This window comes from Rhipicephalus sanguineus, chromosome 5, assembly GCF_013339695.2.
Source record: "Rhipicephalus sanguineus isolate Rsan-2018 chromosome 5, BIME_Rsan_1.4, whole genome shotgun sequence".
Taxonomy (NCBI): Eukaryota; Metazoa; Arthropoda; class Arachnida; order Ixodida; family Ixodidae; genus Rhipicephalus; species Rhipicephalus sanguineus.
In genome coordinates this window covers 40,108,813-40,128,789 of record NC_051180.1, presented here as the reverse complement: position 1 = coordinate 40,128,789, position 19,977 = coordinate 40,108,813, and the positions used below count along the sequence as shown (strand labels likewise).

Sequence of the window (19,977 nt, the reverse complement as noted above, 5' to 3'; positions counted from 1 at the left end):
AAAGGTTATTCTGCCTTAAGAGGCAGAGAGATGGACTGTGAATTTATATTTTTTGTTATAATAACATAGATTTAATCAATGTAGATAAGGCATTAGGAGAACATGAAACAAAGAAGTTTTTTCTTTTTTTTTTCTTTTTTTATCCTTCGAGCCTGGTGGCAGACATGTCACCGCCCCGTTATAAAGGGGACGCTCATAGCATCCATCCATCCATCCAATGCATGCGGTGGGAAAAAGCCAACTTCTTGGGGCATTTCGTGCCGCCCGGTGAGGTGTACCGGCTATATTTGTTCGATGTATCCGTATATTTTCCTACAAAATGACATTAAAGCATTGTCCTGTTCCAAAATAGTGCTATGGGAAGGATAATTCAATTTACCAGAGTTCGGCATAATAGGGTTTCACAGCATTACGTTTATTACACTTCAAACATGAAACGAGCATTATATTTAACTCAACAATACACATCATTCAGTACAAAGTACGGCCTGTGACAAGAGCAAATAAATATGCAGTATAGAAGCAGATAAAACTAACAGGTGTCAACAGCTGGCAAGGAAAAACAGTCTCTTTATGGTTGCACCTCGAGTTTTTTGTGGTCGCCTGAAGGCCATTCTCCTCGGAGAATTCATCTTGTCCGGCGACAGCGCCATCTATCTCGAAACACAGTCTTCATTTTATTTTTTATTTTGACAACTGTGCCGGGAGCGAAGTACAAACCAAGAAATGCGTCCCGAGGCAGCGTGTTCGGAAAGCTGAGTATGACTGCGAACCGCAAGGTAAGGTGGGGCAATGGAGCTCTGAAATATAGGCGGCGACGGAACCGTTCATTTGACAGGAAACGACCACGACAAGGAGCCGTTAACGCGAGAGTTAGTGCGCCTTCGGAGCGGGTTCGGGCATTCCGCATGCTGTCGTGAGAGCCTTCTGATGAACGCCTGCGAATAGATCACTCTTTCTCGTGGGCGGCTGTCTTCCTAACGGTGGCATTTCCCGTGGTGCTCTCTTTCTCTCGTATTTTTACTTTTTTACGTCTTTTTATTTCCAAGCGAAATAAAAAAAATGTAGTAGTACTCGAGTGCTCGCGCAGTTCGCAGAGGCAGAGATATAGACCATAGCGGAGGCTTAAATAAATATCTTGTTGATTTTGATTGTAGGTGTGGCACTTAATTTGTTTTCTTTTTTCTTTTTGTGATTAAATTTATACTTTTGCATCCACCTCGGGTCTGGTACATAAGGGTACATACAGTCCTTGTGTTGTAGTGAAGTGACATGATTTATTACTCGGGCTTTTTAAAGTAAATAATTCTTTTGTCAAGCTTTCCAATGTTTTTCACTTTATACTGACTTGAAATAATTAACACTTTTGATTTTGTTAACGCAAGACGTCCATGCTGAGGGAAAAATGGCAACACAGTGTAAGAGAGGAATGGCAGCAAAGCCAATCATTACTTTACGGTTGGCTACTCTGCACTCGGGAGATTGGGCGTGAGCAAAAATTGCAGTAGAAATTGACTAGTGTCAAATATCGTTGTAATGTGCGAATAGCACAACGGCAACTCGATGACGCTCAGTACACGCTGTTACAACACGCCACGCGTCTCGACGCGCTGGCTTTCGGAAAGGAAGTTCTTCTGGAAATCACCAAAGTATCAGATGTCCATATGCAGTTATCTCTTCATGTCGGTACTTAACGGCCCTTATTCGCCACGGTGGTCGAGTGGTTATGGTGCTCGACTGCTGACCTGAAGGTCGTGGGATCGAATCCCGGCAGCGGCGGCCGCATTTTTCAATGGAGGAGAAAATGCTTGAGGCCCGTTACTTAAATTTAGGTGCACGTGAGAGAACCACACGAGGTCGAAATTTCCGGAGCCTTCCACTACGGCGTCCTTCATAATCATATCGTGATGTTTTGACGTTAAACCGCAAAAATAATAATTATTATTATACTTAACGGCCCTTGGTGATGGTTCAACAAAAATAATTAAAGCGAGAAGATTATGTGGCTGTGTTGGCGGTCCCCTCTGCGAGACTTGCGACTTTCGTGCAGTACTTTGCGAGACCTTGCAGGACTTTCGCAAGACCCGTCCTAAAAGCCCGCGTGACCTCCTCCGAGCGAGAGGCGTGTGGAGAGAGAACGCCTTGTTCTTTCCCTTTCCCCTCCCCTTAGTGTAGGGTTGCAAACCGGATGCTATAATTCTGGTTGACCTCCCTGCATTTCTCTAATTCTATTATATATATATATATATATATATATATATATATATAACACCAGAATTAACAAAGCCGCAAGCGCGTTGGACGCCGCAAGCACGAAGACTAGGCAAATCCATGTACTACCCATCATTCCCATGGTGGCTGAATGATCGCAGCGCCGCAGTTCCCTCTAGTAAATTTTGTAGGAAACTCTATGGAACAAAGGAAAACTCTACTGAATGGTACTCACTATCTCGTGAAGAATCGTCTCCTCCGAAGCCGCTGCATGGCGACCAATCGTGAAGCTAGGGCGAAAAGATCAGGTGACCTGCGTAGTGTAGGGTGCTGAATGAACGTTCATTTTTTTTTTCGAGTTAAGCAGTACTTGCAAATTATGTCACAGACGGAAAGCTCTTTGACAAACTCATTTATGTTTTGCTTTGTCTCAGACAGCGCCTGCTCTATGTTGAATCTGACGCATCTGTCTGCATTGATAAAATAGAGGAGGCGCTTCATGAGATATGGACGCCATCTGGCAGTGGCGTCGGGAAACATGAGCTTGTGCAGAACCCAGGGCCACTGCCAGGTGGCAGCACCATATCGTCGGGGGAGGGCTTTTTCGTGCATAGTGTCGCATTTTCAGCGCTGCCTAAGAAACACTAGGGTCTTTAGAATTACGTATCTATGTATTTTTTAGTAAAGGAACACACCACCTAATACTTACGTATTGATGTTGCGCCTCAGATATGGGTAATATTTGCTTTTTGATCGACAATGGTCACAAGTATGAGCGCAGCTACCAGTTCAAGATGGCTGGGCGTTCAGCAAGTGGTTAAACGTTGGCCGGGTGGCTGAATCGTGTGACAGACAGACAGACCGACGGACAGACAGAAAGACAGATAGTCCAAAATTTCGGCGTTCAAGTATCCTAAGAAAGACTATCGTCTTTAAAAAAGAACGTCCACTTGCCGTTTTCTGCCAACGATTGCACTGGTGCTGTGGACGCCTCGCATGAAAATGTAATCCGCTTTTACCGCTTTAACGGAATAGTTCTAGTGCTAGCAGAGCGCGATCTTACAAGAATCGTGATTACATCTGACACCGGATTACAAAAAACTAAAAAAAATCGCAGCATGTTCTTTTACGTAACACTTGAAGACGAAAGGCTGCAGCTGCACACTTGGTACTGCATTAAGTTATACATTCGCGAACCACACTACTTGCAGGACATAACAAGCCGCAGTGTGAGACACGCATTAAATTAGGCTCACGGCGTCAGTCAGTTGTATCACTCATCATTTATCGTCATCACATGATGTCATGTGATGACGTCTTTAAATGGCTTTATGTCAACACGTCATGATGACGTCACAAATTTCAGCGGTCCGTGGCGTCATTGCGACGTCGTCTGTGATCACGGGCATAGAGCCACGCGTTCAATTTTTTGCACCATCCGTATTGACGTCGACGCCGCCGACGGTTACTTTTCGGGTTTCATGAGACATCTAAGGCTTTCGACTTAATAATTAAGTTTGTGCTTAATATTCGCGAATGCAAACAGTGCCCAGCTTTTGAAGACACCACCTAACCTATGTTATGAAGCACGAGTCCCTATTCAAAAGAACAGAAAATCTCCGTGTCCGACTTGGCTTTTCAACTGTTGGCCACAGCCAGGAGTCAAAAAGTGAGTTACCTTTCCCAATATTGCTTGCTGTCGAACGCCTGTGCTAAATTAAGGCGTAATTAGCTGGTGTGCTTTTATATTGGCATGATATATGAACATATTGGTGCACAAATAAGGCACCAGCTACTCCTTAGATCTTAGAGGTGTCGAACCTATATCATACGGGGTCCAAAATTTCCGAACATACGAAATATGCTGCATACACAACATACAACTTGAAGAAGACTATGACACTTTGTCACGTAAAGACATAACATAGCAGTGAAGACAACATAGTCGAAAACCACATATATGTATATACAGGGTGACATTAAAATAAAACCTAACATACATAACATATCCTTCAAGACAAATATAGTCAACAGCCACATAAATATACGCTGTGAAGTTAAAACAAAAGCTTAAATGCGTTAGTAATGGCCAGAGATTCCACTATCCTCCAGAAAAATCTGGAATGCTATTAAAGCGCACTTCTACAAGTCTCTTGTTGGCCACGGGTCCAGAAGTTTCTTTAAACTAACTTGTCTGCGGTCTAATGCCATTAATCATCAAGTGTTCTTAGTAGTGATCTGCAAGTGGCAGTGAATGCAAGGCGACAAAATGTAATCGGCTCAACATCGATGGCTTAGACTGCAACTGCTTGCCTATGTATCGTTTATGACAAACTACAATCTATGTTCTGTCGTTCTCGCATGAATAATTAATTCATTCGAGTATGTACGTTTACCAACGACACAAAACATTGCAAAAATCACTTACTGTTATTTCATAATCATTTTATTTTCGACTGCGCGATACAATGGATTTTTCAAGCAATAAAGTACAACGCGTGGCACATAATAAATGTCTACGTCATCAAAGCTAGGGCCGGTTACTGATCAGAAAATTGTTTTCGTAAGATATTTTGGACACCTGTACATTACGAAACTTATTTTCGCAAAGTAAGGTGATCTACCTCAGTAAAAGGCCTTGACTGCAAGTTCTCGTAAAAAAACCTATCATAAATTTGTTATTGAAGGTCTGGAGATATTAAGCAAAAGGAAAAACTGCCACGTTGCCATAGAGTAAGAACACAAGGCTACCTTGACGCTGAACGTTGAAGTTTATGACACAGTGCAATCGAACGACGGGTTTTTATCGCAAGTTGTCCGGCTTCAAGCTTCTTCATTTATATGAGTATATACCCTGAAGAGATTGCGTAACTACAAGTTGGGGAACTCACGTGTGGGTTTATACAAAGCTACCGCGTACACGCCGTGAAGTGTCACTCAGGCTCTCATCCTGTCAGCCATAAGTTCCCTCTATTGTGATTTCTGGAGAAAGGTTAAAAGCTTAGGTAACCCTTCCAGCTCGCAGGCTTCATCGTTACACTTTGCAGGTCAGAATAAAAGCTCCCGCCGCATCCTCTGGCCTCGCATCTACATCACCGCCCCTAAATCCCGTGTCGTCAAGTCACGAAGTCATCAAAAGTCCATTAACCGACAGTAATGCTTCACAGAGAATGCTTAAGGGACGCTTTTAGCTGTTCTAAATGCCCGTAGTGGGAGATGTTTCTGCAGTCTTTTTTTTCTAATCCAGCACGGCAAAGAGGGTTCAGAACTGCAAGCAAAAAGGTTTTGTCCGTGAACCGCTAGCACCATGAAGATAACAGACAGAAGGAATAGACGTAGGCTTGAAGTACGACGTTGCCACGGCATTCCTCTCTCGTGCATTTCTACGCTGTGTCTTGTCCCGAGAGCCGCCTTATTACGCAATGTCAAGGACGACCCCGCACTACGATGACGCATAAGCAACGTAGCCATTCTTACGTTAAACATGCCAGACGCCCGCGAATACGAAAGGAGGCAGCCACCCAGACCGACATTAGGCAACGCTGCTCGGGCGGGCCAAGATAAAGTAGAAAAAAAAAAGAATATCGCATATACAAACGCGGGAAGGAAGGTCATTTTCCCCAGACTCATTAGGGTGACAAGCACAGGGCGCCGTATTAAACGACACGAACAACGTTGACTTAGTGTAGGCGCTAACGTGAGAGCTTGGGTGAGGGGGAAGCAGGGGGTATGCAGAAGGTATTTATAATGTCTCTTATATATTTGTCTTGCTTCTACCATCTTATGCATTTTTTACCACTATCTGGCGCTCTCTATGCAAATGAATCTCATTTGCGAAGCTGTTTTGCATTATTCTAACGTTGAAAAGCAGCGAATGAAAACTCGAAGAAGGAAGAATCTCAGCTCCCAAGGGGAACACGGGTTCCAACAGCATTCCCGAAATATTTAGGATGTCGCTGCGATATCAGAATCGGCGAAGATCTGAAATCGTACCCCTAGGCCCGAGCGACGCAAAAACAGAACGTTCAGCGTTTAAAGCTCTTTAGTTGAATCATTTGTCCTTCTCGAGGCAAAATATTACTCCACCTTTTCTTTCGCGGATCATGTTTCCTTTTGTTCTCACCTTTCTGCGCGTGTAACAAAGCCCCTGATCCGGCATGAAAAATCCGGCATGCTGTTCGAGACATTCATAGCACAACAGCTTGAACACCAAGCTCAGAATATTGGCGCTCAGAATATTTTGGAAGTCATGTGATGTGCCGCAACCTAGCTATGACGCGCATACACTGACTCCTATCGGCGATGCGTGTGCATTAGGATGTCCGGAAGTACAGGAGCATATTTTTGTTGTCATTATCGAAGCAAATAAATTGTCGCAACTTCCCACTGGTGGTGCCAAGCCTGAACGGAGAGCGCAGCTGGGTGGCTTTCCTTGTTTCTCTTTATTTTTTAACAGCGAAGTTGTTTAAGCCGGCCGTAAAAACATTGGGGTGTACAAATCTGCATAAAAAGGCAATGTAACCCCCACCTATAACGGGTACGCGCGACAGCAATTGGGCGAATTTCACTACTCACCGCTGGTCCTTTAAATATGAAGAAGGCAACAGACGAGCGGCAAACACCAATTAAGATTTCTAGACAGACGTAACGAGTAAATGAGAAAAGCTTTAATAAACCATCGGGATTAACCTAGCGATAAACGCCGTGGCTGCAGGTTTCAGCTTCGCTGAAGCATCTGTGCGAAGTGCTTCAACCGGTACGAACAACGAGAGAATACTATAGGGAATGGGAAAGGCAACAGCGGCTGCGAGAAGACCCCGAAGCGGTGGAAGCCATACGCGAACGACGATGTGCCCGTAGATTTATGGGAGGTTCGAACGTCCGGTTTCAGCGCGAGTTTCTGTCTCTGGAGTTTGGACATCCGTGTCGTGTCTGTGACTTTTTGTGGTTTAACTCGAACCTCTCTGCCATGAGAAGCAACCTATAGAAACAACCTAGCATCACCTAGCTGAAGCCTTGCAGCAACCTAGAAGCCACCAGATTACACTTCAGGGAGCGTATCCAGAAAAACATCTTATGCTAAAAAGTTTCGTGAGAGAATATTTAAGCCAATCACGATGCGGGACATATCATTAGCGATGCCGGCTGACCAATAAGAAAACGCACTTACGAAAGAGAACTTTTGTGAATTCGGCCCCTGAATCGTCCAGCTTCGCTCTTTCAAACCTTGCGCGACTTAGTGGAAGCTTCGCCATTTATTTCTTGTTTTTTCGCTTTCTTTCTTTTTTTTCTCTTTCTCGCTCTTTCTGTCTTTATTTCCCTTTCTTCCCTTTCTTTCTCCCTCTCTCTCTCTCTTTTTTTTGTTTCTCTTTGTCGCTTTTTTGTTTCTATTTTGTTCTCTGCGTTTTTTTATCTCTCTTTCGTGTATGTTTCTTCATAATTCTTACTCTCTGTTTCTATGTCTTTCCTTGTCTTTCTGTATTCCTTTCTACTGATTTCTCTCTCTTTCTCTCTCTGCTTCTTTCTCTCTCTTTCTTTGTTTGTTATTATTTCTCTCTTTCGTTCTCTTTTCTCGAGTCTTTCTATGTCTTTCTCTGTCTATTTATCGCTTTATGTCTCTATTCCCTTTATTTCTCTCTATTTTTCTTTCTCTCTGTCGCTCTCTCTCTCTCTCTCTCTCTTTCACGTGTTTCACATGCTCCACTTCGCCGAGCCGAGTTTTCGCTTAACGCTCGCACCTGCTGTATTCGGTAGTGGTACTTGCCCAATTCCTGTGGCGCATGCCCACCTGTGGAGTTTTTTACGACGAAGCGCAAGTTACCGATAGCTCAGTCAGCCTCTCTGTTAGACCAGCTTCCCTTACTGTGCTTTGACAGAACATTGGCATATGTACATAGATATATATACATTACCAGTTTGTTGACTACATCTTTAGCACTTTTGCTTAGGTGGTGGTACTTGGTACAAGGAGGAAGATTTTAAGTAACAAAGATAAAATATTAAAATTGGAGTCGACCCTTATCCTTAAGTTAGGTGTCTAGTGGTGGCAATCGCACGTCGGCCTTCGTGTGCCCCGGTGTGTTCCTCCGTCGCGCCGCCGAAGCGGACCTCGGAGGCAACGTAGAAAGAAGCGCGCGGTTGTGATCATCTCCGCCAAGTGCCGCAACTATTCTAGCTGTTCACAAGAAAAGAGTCTGCTCTTTCAATGAACTTACTGAATTACTTTTCATTAATCCTGCTGAAACTTAAATGCCTGTTATTTTAAATTGACTTATACTGGATAACTATGATTCAGAGTATAACCCTCAACTTGCATTAGAAGCATTGATTTCTAACACCTTTAGCTTTTAAAACACATTATCTGAATACTCGGAAAGCCCAAACTGTTCGACTTGGAGCAGTCCGCTTTTAGTTAACGTGCACGCTGCGAAACATTTTTTGTTTAACTAGGCACAAGAGAAATCTCCCACCGGCACTACATTGCAGGGCAAGAACCAATATATATATATATATATATATGTATATATATATATATATATATATATATATATATATATATATATATATATATATATATATATATATATATATATGTATATATATATATATATATATGTATATACGGGGTGGCCGTTAATGGTTGTGCAGTGCGAGCAGACTGTTTTTTTTTTTTAATCAAGAAACTCGCTAGCAGACGCTGTCTGCGTCGGCGTTGTATCTCGCGAGTGAGGGTGTGTTCTCGGTCCTTGCGAGCTGGTAGTTAGCTTTCATCGCTGAAAGAGCGTTTCCATAGCCAACGCGCACCGTTCGCTCTCTCGCCATACGGCGTGCGCTGAGGCGGTGGCGCCCTCTCTTGCGCTCAAGCAAATGGAGCGGACGACAATGCTAGCCGCGACAGCAGACAACGATGCACGCCGATACGCCAATACCTTAAGGAGCGTCGCCCCTAATACTCAGTTGCAATATGACAAGCATCGAAATATGCATCTAATCGGAAGGCATTTTGGTATGATAGATGTAGCTGGCGTCACGCATGGGTTGAGAAGTAGGCACAACCAACAGTTACAAATAAATGAAAAGAATGAACTGGTGGCGGCTTAGGCTCTTTAAGCAAGGCGAGCGCACCATCAGTTCCTTAGTTTGATTATTCCTTTTTTTATTATGCGAACGGAAAATTATCCGATACAAGTTAAGAGTCAAATAACATAACATAACATAACATAACGTAACATAACAATCTGATGACGAAGCACTTTTAGTAACATTCCTGCCTGTTTCGTACACTGTGGGCATCCCGCCGTGGTTGAGAACTGTACAATGCGGTGGTCGGCAAAGGAACAAGCGAAATAACTCGCTGTGGCTCAGGCTCTTTAACTACCGGCAGAAAGCAGGTGCTGAGTGAGCGTTCGACCTAAAGTGACGTCGATCCCACTCCACTGTTAACTCTTCACGTTAGCGGTAATTTACAGCGGTTTGATTTAGTCGGCTTCCTGCATTGTCCTCATCAAGAGCCCAAACCCGCCTCTAATTAAGTGGCACGGGTTGACGACCGCCAGATTAACTGGTACGTCAAGCATGGAACTATTTCGCGGCACCCCTGCTATATATAGCCTTGACGCGTACAGTCCCATCATTAGCGGCTCGGATTGTCTTGGCTTGGTTACGTGACGGAACGCTGACTTTCTTCAACTAGGTGAGCCGGAAGATAGCCGTGTCTTCTTTCCAAGCCCTTATCATGACTCGGAGTTCTAAACGGCGTAGACAAGGCTCGAGTTAGACAAAAGTGTCAGTTAGGAAGGCTCTACCACTAGCGCAGTAAAAACGAAGGCAGTGGAGATAAAGACGCGGACATGTTCCACTGAGCATCACTGAAACTGTCGCTAGAGGTTAAGCTGAGAACGAGGACAGTCTAAGGCAGCTACAAATATTGCTGCTTGCGAAAGGTCAAGCAATCTAGCAAACATATACGTTGTCTTGGATACGCGAAGTAAGAAAGAAAGAGATGCCGACGTCTCACGAGAATTCGGAACCAGAGAATGAAAACAGACACGGACGCGGGATTTTCCTCCGTAATCAAGCGCAAATACGAGCGCTCAGTGCTTTCCCATCTGCCTTCCATGGATTTTTTCCTCGTTGTTTCCGAAGGACTCGAGATTCCTGCCAGAGTAGTCCAAGAAAAATATATGAAAAGCTCGCACGACAGTGACTACGAAGGCGGCCCGTGTGCACTGTCAATACGACGTCCCTCGCTGCGTAACTCCCAGGAAAATGCGGTTCCGCTTTCCCTTTGTTTCCCGTTTTTGTTTTCGTGCATGACAGGTCCCCCGTTCCTTGGTAGTTTGCGCAGAAAGCGTCCCGTCCAGGCTCGCAGCACAGTTGAACTCAGTATCGCCTGCCGAGATGAACGGAATGCCGGCGCGGAACTATCGACGAAAATTCGATTTGCCAGTTCGCCGTCTGAATGATTCAGTGCGGACGCTTTCGCACGGACGCACGACCGATAAAAAAAATGCGCTCGATCGCAGGGGTGCCATGTCGTTGTGCCCGTTTCGGCAAGTGAGACTTTCTTGCGCCCGCAACGACTGAAAGCCAGTAATAAAACTAGCAAACAAAAAGCTAAGCGTAAGATTGCTATTTGATCTATTAACTTCGAATTATCTTACTGTCACCGTGCAGTACATTTCTAACGCGCTAATCACTTTCGCTGTTCTGAGTAGCTGGTATAAAAAGCGATCGCATCCTTATTTCGTGCAGCTTATGTTAGAGTGAGCTCTTTTAGGGGCGAAGCTCCTTAAGGCGGCACCCGTTCGTCCCTCGTAGTCGTCGTCATCGTAGTAGTGCGTAACAAGTCTTACGCTTTGACCTCCAAGGTGGTGCCGGTGGGAGATTTCTCCTGTGCGTTGTTGAACAATAAAAAATTCGCAGCGTGCGCGTTAACTAAAAGCCGAATTCTTCTGTCTCTCATTCCCCATTAGCAGCCATTGGCATGTTCCAGTAGGAAACGTTAGTAGAAGTAGAAGTGTAAGTGTTAGCTAAAAGCCGACTTCTTCTGTCTCTCATTCCCATTAGCAGCCATTGTTTACCTCCAAGGTAGTGCCTGGTGAGATTTCTCCTGTGCGTGATTAAACAATAAAAATTTTGTTCAAAACGCCGTTGATTGATGAAATAAACCAACGAAAGACGCCAGATGTTTTGTAAAAGCAGAACGAAAGAACGCCAGATGTTTTTCTTAAAGTGTAGTAGTAGTAGTTGTATGCAGCCACTTCGCCCGTTCGTCAACGGGCGAGGTGGACCGGCAGCGGCGCGAGGACCCTGCCGTACGAGAGTTAAATCACACTAAAAGACATACTTTGCGGGCGATACACTCTAGTGAGCTTTCAACTTTTCGTCTTAATGTACATGATAAAGAAATTATTTCTACGAAAAACGCAAGGCACACCTTGAGCAATATATTTGGTTTTGGGACGCTAAATGGAACCATGAGGCGATGCGAAGCCGGAGCACTTGCACGATCGCGTTCCGTTGGCTTTCGTTGGGCATGCTACCGACCTCGCGTCGTGGAACGCGCGTCCTGTCTTCCCTCTAGCCTTGCCTTTAATTCGCACAGGGCGAGCGGGGAATGCGGTCGCTCTTGGCGCTCTTTCGCTCGGGAGCGGACTTCTTCCTTGCATTTCACCGATCACAAGTGATAATGAAGGGACCACGTAAACCAACAGTACAATAAAAGTTTGATGTTTAATATATACACGATGTTTCACACTCTTTATATTATGTACTGGGCGCATTTCACGGAAGAGTTTCACGGTTTACAGATGATTCCCTCCGTAGCTTCGCCCCACTCATCATCATTCACCCCGTGGATATGCTGTGATTTTTTTACATCAGCAACGATTATATTCAAGCTGTAGCCGCTATACTAGAATAGAGAGAGAGAGAGAGAAAAAGAAAGCTCTTTCATGAAAAAACAGAGAATTCTGCCGGCGTTGCTACATGCTACTCGGTATAGGGGAGGGGATTGAGGACAGAAAGGCCCTAGGAGGAGGAGGAAGAAAAAGAAGATAATATGATCGTGGTAATACTATACTGAATACTACTACTACTACGTGTGATTTCTTAGATCGGGAGATCAAATAGATTACAACGAGCAGCATGTTACGTTCTAAACCGCACAGTAATAATCGGAAGTACAAACCGCCATGATATGGCTTAGCGGCTAAGGTGTTAAGCTGTTAAGCTCGAGGGCGCGGATTCGAATCCATGCCACAGCGGCCGCGTTACGGTGGGAGGCGAAATGCTACAGCGGCCGTGGACTTAGATTTACTTGTAGGTTATAGAACCGCAGGTAATCAAAATGAATCGACAGCTTCCCCTGCTATGGCGTGCCTCATGTCTTGGTTTTGGTACGTAAAACCTCCTTAATTTATTTTTACAGCCAACCTGTTGTAGCTCGCCGTAGTTTGTGCGGTGTCACCAGAAAAAGCATCATCACCAACTGGCACGCACTCTCTTCGCCTTCCTCTTCATCGTCGTCGTCGTGTTCTTCTTCATCTGCTTCGCTCCTAAAACACGAGCGCCTATTTCTCCGGCTGGGATGCAGTAACTCTGATGGGCCAGGCGACGAATACAGAGAGAGAGAGAAAGAAAAATATAGATAGAGAAAGAGAGGAATTCTAGGGGGAAAAATTTCTTCGCGATGCGAGATTCGAACCCGCGCATACACCATCCGAAGGCGAGCGGCTAGCAGAAAACAGCATAGCCTTGTTATGATGCAGGATATCAAGGTGGTGGGAAAGAGTTGTTAGGGAGAGAAGGACAGGCGTGAGGGTGAGGAGGAGAGAAGGGATGGAGAGGAGGGAGTAAAACATACCATAGAAAGAAAGAGAAACACAGAGAAAGGCACAAAGAAAAAGATGGAGAGAAAGGGATAGAATCAAAGAAAGAGAGAAGCAGATATACAGAGAGCGAGAGAAAGAGATGCAATAGGAAGGGAGAAATGCAGAGATAGAGAGAAAGAAATGGAAGATAGAGAAGATAGAGATAGAGAAGACCGAGAAAGAGAAAGGAATAGAGACAGAGAGAGAGAGACAGGGAGGTGAGGGTGAGGACGAGGGGAACGCCACCAGCTCCGCTGCTACCTCAGTCTTCGCACCACTAGGTCGGAGCTGCCCTACCTTTTTTTATTCAACGACAGTTCATACATCACCATTGAATATCGTCCCATATATTACGTATACGTCTCGCACTGTGCCCCCATGCAATAGACCAATATCAATTATACGTGCCTCTGTTAGACGCCGAGAGGCAAGATCGCAGTTTAGACTGCAAATCATGCGCGAAGCCAGAAGGTTACAGGGGACTTTGCCTAATTAATCGCCGCCAAATCTCTCGACATAATGGCCTCGCGCTTTTGCACCGGACGGCTATAGCTACGTGGGCTCACCGTCAGCTTTGACTGGTTTTCGCAGAGTTTTTTAAGACTACCGCTAGACCCCGGCGCCGCCCATCTGACGTTCCTGTGAAAGCCCAGCGGTAATTAGCATCTATTAGCTCAATCTGGACGGTTCCCTCGTTAAAGCGTCCGCTCCCGGTTCGTTCAATATAAGGGTGACGGCGTGGTCGCGCGTGCTTCATTATAGCGCGCGTCCAGGATTTCTAGTGAAGTCGATCCGCGTTTTCCAGAAAACCTGTACGCTGAGGTATAGCGACCGAGTCGCTTTAGACCCGACAAGCGCACTTCTGCGGCATCGCCAGCCTACAAGTCCGCAAACTACGCAACTGGCAGCCGCTAGCTTCATCTACATTCATTCGCAGCCGAGGAAGCGATTGGAGTTGAAGTGGGAAATACCGTGAGCATGCCAGCTCGTTTGCTTCGGTTTTGCGCCCATGTACTCTCTAGCTCGCCGCCATTGCAGCGAATTTTAGCGTACATCATCTTTGCAGATGTGCTTTCCTAATTAGTGCGTCCTTCGGATGGGCTTTGCGGCTGTTTAGCTGCATTTTTTTAAAGTGCTGAAGAAGAGGGTAGGCTGCCGCACCACTCAAATTTCTGCAATGTAGGCGGCGAGCGGGATCTGAAGGCGAGTTTCAGTGATGTAAGTGGCAGTGGATGGCGGGCCGTCACATATCCCTAAGCAATAACTAAACCTAAAAATTGCAATCGTATAGTTTTAGGAGTTTGAGCTCAGGCTACTTAGTAGTCTCTAATAACGTAGAAAGCTACATCAGCGAAATCGGAGTCAGGATACAATAGATAGTGATACAATAGGATAGAATGGATAGTCTTGGTATAACACGGCAAGGTTGTTAGCAGCGAGACCACGCTTCAGTAGCGCAGCCAAAAATCTTTTTGAGGGATAGAAGGGAGAGGGGTGTGTGTGTTTTGTAGCATACCATATGTATGTTCGTGCGTGCGTTTGTATGTGTGCGTGTATATATACACATGCAAATATGGAAAAACTTCGGGGGGGGGGGGGAGGAGGGTTTGAGCCCCCAACTTCACCCCCCCCCCCCTTCTCCTAGCTACGCCAGTGCCATGTTTGGTGTGTCTGCTGACGTTCTTTGGATTTATCTTGCACTGGATGTGTTTCTTATTCTGTGCATAATCGATCACTCTTTCCTTCAATGATACAATAAATAAACTCCATCTCTTCTATTCATGGGCGAAGGAGAAGGTGGTATGTTGTAGGTATTTAGTACATCCACGTAATGAAAGATCGTTCATGGAGGTTCGCTATTTCATCACTTGTTTTGCGATACTTGATGCTTTATTTAGTACGATATGGCAAGAGAGAGAATAAAACGTTCATTGATAGCTAGTGCGCTGTGCACCCAAGTTGGGCGGCCTCCTTAGCACAGGTAGCCGCGAGCCTTCGCCATCTCTCGTGCCCTTTGAACCAGGCTTCACTAATTCTTGAGGTCCGGGTCCGATAGCTTGACCTCCCACTGCTCTTCAGTTAATGTAGCGGCGCTAGGGTTTTTTATGCATCCCCATACCATTTAGCATAGAGTGCCCGGGACATCGCAGTACTTGCAGATGTACGAGTGCTCAGTCGGTGAGAGGCGGTGGAGTTCACTTACCGTGAACGTAAGTGCTTGCAATTTCCTAGGGGTTACTGCCTCTTCAGTAGTTAGGTTGGGGTGAGCTGGCGGATAAATTCTTCTGCCTAATCTGTAGTGCTGCAAGATGTCACTGTACTTTTTGGGTACTATTTCCTTCCTCCTTATCTGTGGGAAGGCCCGGTGAACATGAGCTCGGGTGGAAGCGTCGGCTGCATCGGCTCCCACCAGGGACTCGTGACCCGGAGTCCAAATGATGTACGTTTCTGGTAGGCTCTTCTTTGGTGTAGCTGCGAGAGCTTCTAAGGCTTGCCTGATAACTCGTCCTTTCTAAAAATTTTAAAAAGCTGCTTGAGAATCGGTTAGAATTACTGCTTCGTACGCACAAGTTGAGATGACCAGGGCTATGCCTGTTTCCTCTGCCGTATCGATTTCTCTAGTTAAGATGAAAGCTGACGTTCTCTCTTTGCCTTCGGTGTCGACTACGCTGAGAGAATGGGCTGGGATTCCTGAATATTTCGCTGCATCGGTTATCTTGCGTCCGGATTTCGACCACAGTATTGTAGGAATTTTATTATTCTGGATGTTGTTCTTCCGAAATGATAGGTAGGATGTATATTTCGTGGGATGCGGGCTACCGAGGTACACTGTCGAATCGTTGCTGGGATAGTCCTTTTTTTTAACACGAAAGTGTTTTATGCCGGAGTCCACCAAGACTTCAGTGACGTATTTCCGTCACGGAAATGACGTTGAAAAATTGTACACCATCAGATGGCAAAGACAAAAAAGTTCCGTCAACGGGCATCGAACCCACAACGGATCGGTCCGCAAGAACAGATGCCGGGCACGCTATCCACTGCGCCACAGTCACAGACTCTAGGCGCTTTACATACGCACTTTTTATATCTCACATTCTCCTCTCACAGTGCTCTCGGTCGGCGGGGTGGTGTTGCCCTCTATGAGCGGTAAGGTAAAGTAATTCGTCATTACTGTGGCCTCCGCGATTAGAACCTGCAACGCTTGTTGCTAAACATCCGTCTCATTCGGTGTGTTTTCAATAAAATTGCAATTTTGTCAATGCCTTAACACACCGTGAGGTGGCGATCTTAGCCCAAGCGTCGTAAAAGCGTCGGTCTCGCTCATAGCATCACGCTAATCCACACCAAAAATACCTCTGCGACGCGCGCCTGCCTCACCTGGCTGCAGCACCGCTTTCCCCGCTTACGCTCCCCCCGAGAAATATCGCGGCCGGGCTACAGGGGCGGCGCGACGCGCTTTGCGTTTCCCTCTAGTCCGGCCGTGGTGTTCAATCACACTTTAACATGGCGCGGGATGGCGACCAAGTTCTGCGTCCAATATGCGACGCTCTTGTGGCTATCACACCCCATTCTCTGATTACGCTTTCACCGTTAACTACTACAGCGACCACAAGAGTTTATTTAATCATTGAACGTGTACGTTAGTCGTCGGGGTGGAGATGCACCACAAAGCATCAAAGTGGGTGCATCGACGTCAAACGGTGCTATAGCTGCTAGACATCTATATACATTGTGCAAACTTTCTCATATAAATGTATAACAAACATTCAACTACTTCTGTAAGGACACGTTTTACTTTCGTGTTATTCCGATTCCTATGACGGAGGGATCAACCAAGTTTTTTCTTGTGACATTGTTGCATGGCTTCAAGATAGCCCAGGGTTGCCACTGACTTTCGAGTAAATGTCGCCAAACGACGAGCAAAAAGTCGCCATAAGTCGCCATTTTTTTTACAAATTTCGCCAAGAAAGTAGCCATTCTAGATATGTGCGGCCTACCCAGTAATAAAAATTTCCATTCACGTATAGCCCCGTAGAATACAGTACCATCGAAGACCCTTACCTTATATTGACGTTTCTCGATGCCAGTCGTATCGCCCGCTTCACCATGGGAGTGCATGGCGCTGCTTCTCCGACTAGCCGCAAGATGTGCGTGGTGGCGCAAGGGTGAATGAACGAAACGCTCATAATATCCTTTCATCCCTGTCCTCTCGTTTCAAAGCTAAAAGTGTGGTATAAACCTTGGGCGAAAACCGTGAAAGCATTGTTTGTAGACAGCTTTACGTGCCCTTATATGAATTAAAAGAATTAAAAGTTTTATTAAAGGTAACAAGACAGAATTCTTACAGGAACCGATGATTAGTGAGTGTTACACCTTTTCAGTGTGAACTAATATGATACCGGACATCAGCGACCCTTTCTTATAGTTACTTATATCTACACGCCTCAGTCTGATGCGTTATTGCTGTATAACAATGTAAAATGTTATATAGCAATTGTTTTTATTGCACACGCTCACTGAGAACAGTGAAAAATGCCTCAATAAATAATTTTTATTGCAAAATAGCCGCGTATCCGCCTCTCTTCGCTATTCCAAAACAGTCTTTGCGAGCTGAACTGGGGGTACTGCAACAGTGAATAAGTCGCCAAGCTATTCAGAGCAGTTGGAGCTTTGGCGGAACAAATGGTCGGAACACGCGGCCAACCCGTCGTCCTGCCCCTTCAGATGCGAAACTTCAGATAAGCTTAAAGCACCTAAAGCCATAAACCTATAGTCAATCACTGCCCCCTCGCGGTTTGCACGGCAGTCCGCTGACTTACATTTTGCTAGAATGTCGCTGGGGGACGTTCCAGTACCCCCTGCATCTAGATGGCATCCCGAACTAAGGATCCCACTCACTGATCTTATTTTCACAGAACATCAAATAAACGTTTAATTATCTCTCTAGATAAATTGAGGAAGTACACACGAGTTACAGGACGGACATACCGAATGACGCGTAATGTGCACATTCTACTCGTCGGTCTAAAACCAAGAAAAATACTGAGAATGTTGCCGCTCATTCGTTGGGAAGACACTGAGCTTAGGATTCAAAACTCGGTGGAGACCTAAGCCGAAAATCGCCAAAAATTCGCCATGTCGCCATTCAATATTTTAGGTCGCCACGGGCCTCTCAAATTCGCCAATTTGGCGAAAAGTAGCCACCATTGGCAACCCTGAGATAGCCTAACCTTCGAGGTGTATCCCGCCCTGTTTCAGTAAATCTCAGACGTTCTAGTTGGTTTACTTTGTGCGCTTCCACGAGCTCCTCTCGGGTGTCGTGGAGACGACGCGGCAAAAAAAGTAAATAAATAAATAAATAAATAAATAAATAAATAAATAAATAAACTCAGTCATGAGACGCTGGAGGATGATCATCCGAAACATTTTTCTGCCTCGTGCGTCACATAACCTCTGACATTCGAATATATGCTGTTAAAAAAATGTGCTTGCGACAGACATCCTGCATAAAATTATGGTGTCGTAACGTTAGTCTTGCTGGAATCCTCGAAGCGACTCTTCTTACAAGATAAATAAAACTTTTATACACGTCCGTGCATCGTTCTTATATTCTTGGCTGAGACAGGTAATTGTGACATACTATACTTTTTTTTCTACAGATTTTTATGACACATGTTGCACGGTTAAACTAAGACGTTTGATTATAGCCTCATCGCTGAAGTATAGGCAACCTACGCTTCCAAGAAGAGGATTACGACCGAACAGTTTTGCATGGGTTCTACTTCATATACTGGATAAATATTTAAATCGTAAAGTGTAGAAATGTTGCGACGCCATACATTAGAACTTTGTACTCTTGTGCACCGCGCTGACTCCGACGCAAATGAAATTTTTGCATTGCAGGAAGTGCGGCTGCGCGCCTGAATTGACAGAAGAAACTGCGCTCGCAAGATTAAAAGAAAAAAAAAGCGCGAGACATTGAAGAGTCAGTTTTAAAGACGATAGTCTTTCTTGGGAACATAAGCGCAGAAATTTTGGTCTGTCTGTCTTTTTGTTTGTCTGTCTGTCTGTCAGTCACCCGATTCAGCCACCCGGCCAAAGTTGAACCACTTGCCCAAGGGCCAGCCATCTTGAACTGGTGTGTAGGTTCATACTTGTGTACATTGTCGATGAAAAAGCAAAAATTAGGCATATCTGAGGCACAACATCACTACGTAAGTATTACGTGGTGTGTTCCTTTACGAGAAAATACATAGATACGTAGTTCTAAAGACCCTAGTTTCTTAATTAAGCTGCGCTGAAAATGCGGCTGCGTTGAAAATGCAACGCTATGACGGCGACGAACGCCATCTGCCACGGAAGAAGGAAACCCTCTGCACAAGCTCATGTTTCCCGACGTATGCCAGATGGCGCTCATATCTCACGCAGCGCTCGTCTATCGTCTTTCGGCGGGATTTGCAGCGTAGCACGCAGATACGCGGCCAAATTTTTATCAACAGATTTGGTGAAGCACGTGTCGCGAGGCCGTCAATAGTGTTGCATCCTATCGAGTTAGATTTCCTTATTGCCAATCACTAAGTTTTTTTTTCTTGTCGATTGGGATCACGTGTTTCTTCGAATGGGTACATATGCGTGTGTGTTCAAGAAATCTGAGTTGATGGTTTATCGCTGTGTACGTGTGCGCCTTGTCTGTGCCCGTTTTGTTTGCGTTACCTTTAATGATGAAAACTTGTGTATGTATTGCGCAGGCCACAGAATAGATTGTAGATTAGAATAACAGAGAGCAGAGATAGTTGTTAAGCATTCATGGTAATAGACAGGGCGTGCAAACATGGACACAAGTGAGAAGTCAAAAAAACACAAGCGCCTACTAATTGAAAAGGCGCACAAC

At 45.2% G+C, this 19,977-nt stretch overlaps 1 protein-coding gene across 4 annotated transcripts in view; it reads right to left on the bottom strand.

The window, feature by feature from the left end:
* LOC119393528 (sex peptide receptor) overlaps positions 1-19,977 on the bottom strand; it is a 199,512-nt gene that overhangs the window by 70,970 nt on the left and 108,565 nt on the right. For all 4 annotated transcript variants that reach the window (XM_049416272.1, XM_049416271.1, XM_049416273.1 and 1 more), the window contains one exon: positions 2,447-2,524. The gene's annotated coding sequence lies outside the window, so the exon portion shown is untranslated. The remainder of the gene's footprint in view (positions 1-2,446; positions 2,525-19,977) is intronic.